Here is a 6,000-nt window from a genome sequence, read left to right as displayed (position 1 = left end):
CACTGTGTCCCGCCTTGCAGCATTCTCCAGCTGAGCCACCGGGATGCCTTTAAAGCCCTCCAGGATGTCATCATGCTCCAGGAACCACTTGAACGTCTTGAAGTGCTCTTCTTTTAACTTTTCAAGAATATTCAAGAGCTCCTCTTTAAGTTTAGCCATTTTGGCCCCCTGCTGAAAATAAGAGCTATTTTAAATAGGAGGAACATGTATTCAGTTCTCATCTCATGCCATTTTACCAGTGTGACTTTTGTACATGTTACATATACATCATCTACTGCTTGAACAACTTTAATTAGAGACAGAGCCGGAAGGCAAAGACAAGGACCCTACTGTATTTGTGTCGTTTTTTATTATTATTCTACTGACACTTTGAGTAGGGATGTCCCGATCCGATATTGATATCGGAAATCAGTCCGATATCAGCCAAAAAAGTGAATATCGGATTTTATCGGACTGAATCTAAAAAAAATATAAACGCTCCGATATAAGCTGTCCATTTACCGCTCCAGCACTTCTATAATAATAGGTGACTCTGGTTTGATCACACTCCAGCATGCACAGCCCACGTGATCACAACAACGACAACGTGTGTGCCTGCAGCAAGGTGTAGTGATGTCGGCTGTGTGGAAGTATTTTACTGTAAACTCGGACAAAGACGTTGCAGCTAAATGCAACATTTGTCAGGCGCAAGTGTCCCGTGGAGGGACAGAACCGGGAAGGTTCAATACAACCAACCTCATCGCACATTTGAAAAAACACCACAAAAAAGAACATGAGGATTTTCGCGTGAGCAGCAAGGCGAAGCAACAAGCCTCTGGCTCGCTTCAGCAACCCACGCTGGCCGAAAGCTTTGCAAGACGTGACAAACTACCACGGGACAGCAAAAAGGCAATGGCCATAACAGAGAAGATAGCCCAGTTTATTGTGCTTGATGACCAGCCCCTGTCGGTGGTGAGTAATGTCGGGTTTAAACGCTTAATGGAGCACCTCGAACCTCGCTACATTATTCCTAGCCGCCACTACATTGTAGATAAAACTATACCCCAGATGCACGAAGAGGTTAAAAAGTGTATTGCTATTATTATTTGTTTTATGCTCTTGTTATTAGAGTGATATGTTTATTGTGTTTACACTCTATTCTTCAGTGAAGACTAAGAGTAATTACTACATTGTTTTGGGCACAGTCAGTCAGTGAAACTGGAGCTGTGTGAACTCTTAACTTAGAGCAGTTGGACAGTGGACAATATTGTGTTGTTGTTGTTGTTTTTGTCCCTGCCCACAGTTGTTTCCAACATATGCTGACAGTAAAAAAAATAACTGGAGTGAACTTGAATTGTTTGCACTTTAAAATTTAATTTATTCTATTCAATTGTATAATGATGTTGGTAACCAGTGGTTATTTTGCACTTTAAATATAACATTTTGTTTTTATTGGATTTGTTGAGGTAATACTCTTTTATTTATGTTGAAGGTTAAAATTTATGTAACCAATTGGTTAATAATAAATGGGTCAGTTTTTCCTATACCTACTGTTGCTGACTATTGTTTTCTGTTATATCACTACAACATCAGTAACAGTAACAGTAACATCACTTTATCAAGCCTTTTCTAACATTCCACACAACAAAATAAGGAATAAATATATGTATGATTCGTGCCTATATCGTATCGTATTGATATCGGTATCGGCCAGTACTCAAGGCTACAATATCGGTATCGTATCGGAAGTGAAAAAGTCATATCGGGACATCCCTAACTTTGAGCCTCAATTTGACCCTCTAAATATGCTTACAAACTCACCAAATTTGGCAGGCACATCAGATCTGGCGAAAAATTTGATAAAATGAAACTCAAACTCAATCAAGCTTTCTAGCGCCACCTAGAAACACTGAAACGGCCACTATGCCTGATAGGAATGTCGTAGAAAGATCAAACCGAAACTCAATGTTTTGTCTCATCAAGACCTATAAATCACCCCCTGAGCTAAACCCAAGAGGAAGTGCACAATTTGCCTCTAAATGTTACATTTTTCGCCGATTTCACCCTAACCCAATGTTATCTTGTCCGAGGGCGTTCATCGTAGTAGCTTCAAACTTGAATAGCTGACTTCTATCTATACAGCTAATTTGTATACAGCAGTTTAAAGTGCTTCACTCAAAGTATTCATATAGAAGCCACATTTTAACTACATTGAGCACTCAAAATGTATTGCTTGCACACAATATAATTATTTTGTGTGCACATGAAAGGATGCAATCTCTTACTGCATCTTTTGGAATGATCTTCCATTATACAATTTTTCTAAATAAATTATGTTCTCTATGGTCTTTCCTGTCAATCCCTGGCGTCTACTGTCTCTACAACCCAGTACTAAGTAACTTCTGCTGTTAAACAATACCTGCATTTGATCATTTTTGTACCCAGATTTAGAAAAAAAGTTACTATTCGTAATGTAATCAATGAGAAGAAAATGTGGTATGAGAGCGAGGGAGATGAAGCAAACTATAAGAGTGTTACAAACTGCAAAATCAAAAAAAGAATTACAGATATAGATTAAGAACAAAATACTTTTTTTGGTTTTATTGAGTAACGTTATTTCATGTGTACTCTGGCCCAATTCAAAGTTAACTTGAGAGAAATAATGACTTCTTCAGTAATGATCTGAAGTCACACCCTACTCTACACAACTAGAAACCAGCAGTTGATGTTTGTTTTTGTTGCATGAATTATTACTGAGAACTGTTTCAAACTCACACAATAGTACAGTATTGCAAGTTTTGTAGACTGGGTGGATTAAACACTGATAAGTCCTGCGTACGACTAAAACCCCCACAAGAAAAAAAACTTCACTTAAAGAGACGAGGCAGGGACATGGAATAATAAGTGTACACCTTAAAGACCACCAGTGACATGCAAGACATGAATCAATGAATTATCTCATTAATTAAAAAACAAAACAAAAACTCACCCAGAAGAATTCAGCACACACTCTTATTATGTAGAATGAATAGCAAAATGTTATTCCTCAAACACCAAAAAACACAATTTTGAGACTATGAAGCTCAGTCAGAGAGAGGTGGATATGTACTGTCTTGACCTCGATTCCCGTAAATGCACTTCTTGTACAAGGAAGTTGGGAGGGAGTTTCCTGGCACTTGTATTCCCTCAGAGTGTAATGTTTTGTTAATAAATGACTGTGCTGAGGCAAAGTCCACGTATCAATGTAATACCTTGTAAAACTGTTCTGTCACCAAGAAACACTAAAATGACTACTCCTGATAGGAATGTCGTAGAAAGATCAAACCGAAACTCAATTGTTTGTCTTATCAAGACCTACACATCACACACTGTTCTTAAAATGTAGAATGATCAGCAAAACATTGTTATTACTCAAACATCAAAAAGACCATTTTGAGATTATGATACTCAGTCGGAGGGAGGTGGATATGTACTGTTTTGAGCTTGATTCCCTTTATCATCTTTTGAGTTTATAGTGGTGGCTCTTTGACCACAGCATCAGATATGCTCCAAATACAGTAAACAGTTGCACAGAATGCAGTAGAAGGTTTACCTTATACCCTTAAGTATACTTCATACTACCCATTTCAACACATAAGTTAAGATAAACAAATTCAATGCGATAATGGAGAAAATAACCTTTTATCTTGGTTGTATGTTGGTATGTATTTATCTGTTGTATCCATGTTTTCTATTGATACATATTCCCTAAGAGTTTATTGTTTTGTTAATAAATGACTCTGTGCTGAGGCAAAGTCCACGTATCAATGTAATACCTTGTAAAACTGTTTATGACTTTATTCTTTATTTTACTACAACCACAATATCCAGCCTGTACTCTCCTGTTAGTGAAAACTGGCAGGCGTGCACCTGTGCAGTTGTGGTATTGACTGAATGAAGACCAGTGACATTTTGATTTTGTGTCAAACTAAAGAATTTATGTAATTTCTGCTTAGAAACACTAGAGGGCCACAGAGAGTTAAAACTGAACACAACTGAGCAATGTCTCATCTTGAACATTTTTATGTTCTGACAGTGGTGTGCAGTTGGACGCTGTTGATGAAAGTGAAAGTATTGTTTATTCATTTACCCAAATTCCCAAAGAAAGAAAAAATATTTTTGTTTATGTAATATTTCTAAACAATTTAATATTTATTTTGTATTTTACACATAAAACTGATGACAAAGTATTTATTTTGAAATAAGTTATTCATAAGAATTGGACCAAATTCAACACAATTTAACAATTTTAAAGTTGTAATCTGTAAGACTTTCATTTAAGCCTGCAGTACAGAACTTTATAATATACATATCAATGAAGGTCCATTATATTCAAGGCCTCGCCAAACAAGGTTACATAAAACCGATTAGGCCTAACACCAGATAAATCTCTCTGTATTTGTATATTTTATATCTCTTTCTGTCAAATGGTGAATATGCTTGACACACAGAAATATTATAATATTATGATTTACATGGCATACATTTGTAAATGCTTGACTTTTTTGCAAATGTCATCTAAGTACATGTTGGTACAGTTTATAGTCACACTTGTACATTTTAGGATTATTAAGTTACACTGAAATTGCAAATGCTCAAGCAATATGTATAAATATACTTGTAAATATAAATATACTAATGTATATAAATATGTTAATGCACTTTTAATCTATTACTAGTACATTTCATGTACAGTTTAAGTTCGATGCAGTGGATACTGTGTAATAAATACAAAAAATAGTTGTTCAGTTTTAGCACACTTTAAGAACATTATTTAATAGTCTTTCTTATATATTGCACCACACACAGATTCTAAACTAACAAACTAAACACTAAAGAAGACAAAAAAGATCCACAGGAATCCAGATATAATCAGAAAAGCTTTTCCACTTACCGCAAACAATGAGTTGAAGGTGCAAAAGAAGCATGTGACACATTCAAAAATTAAATTCACTTTCAACTTTTGGTATTTGGCTCTTAGAGATGAAGTGAAGCTGTGTGCAGATAACACAGTGTGTGTGATGATATATAGATAGATAGAAATAGAGCCACATCACATAGAAGTGATGTGCAGCCAATCCCTGAAGTCTATATGAGACCACAGGACGCATGCAGTCATGAACACAACTTTCATACAGGAGTTGCAGCTCTAAGTGCTTCACTAGACGTACAATAACACACAAAGAGCAGCCAATCTTTTGATTTAAAACTTGAATTAATCTTGTCACTTCTAGTTCAGTTAACTAATCAGTGAGTTCTGCCTTAAAAAACAACTTTGAACAAATTATTCAGTATAAAATACCACCAAATTCAAGTATAAACTATTCAATTAATGCTGCTCTAATAAAAAAATGACAACACTGTCAAATGGCTGTTACTTACACAGTTTGTCTGTCCTCTCTAACTGTTGTAGATCTATCAACTTGCTTCAACATGTTGCGTCATTCTTAAAACAAGGAAACACTTTAATATCGATTCAGTCTTGTTGTTCCTTATACTCCATCACATGCTTTATGTTTCCATGATGGCGGTTACTTACTGTTCCTCATTTAAATTAAAACTCTTTTGGTAGTCGAGCTGCAGCCCAAGAAGTTCTGCTTCTCTGGAATAATCTACTACTGTCATTTGGGAGTCAGGCCCTGTTAACTATGAGTGCTCCTAATTTCACCAGCTGGGAACCCAAATTTCCTCTTTAACATGCAGCTACCCAACCCTGTTACAGTTACATGATTTCTGTTGTCAAAATTTCAAACCTTAACCTTGTTGTAATAGTAACTTTATTACCTGTGCATGAAGTTATATAAATGCTTGTGTGTGGTTAAAAATACACTCACCAGTGTGGCTGTTGAACAACTCAAGGCATAAACAATAATGTTCAAAAACCATGAGTGTTGAGGGATTTTATAGTTAAGCAGAGATAAATGAATCTTAATTTGATATAATAAAACTCATCAAGCAGGATTCATTGTTCAGATTTGGGAT

This window comes from Scomber japonicus, chromosome 23, assembly GCF_027409825.1.
Source record: "Scomber japonicus isolate fScoJap1 chromosome 23, fScoJap1.pri, whole genome shotgun sequence".
In the NCBI taxonomy this organism is placed as follows: Eukaryota; Metazoa; Chordata; class Actinopteri; order Scombriformes; family Scombridae; genus Scomber; species Scomber japonicus.
This window is presented reverse-complemented; position numbering follows the sequence as displayed.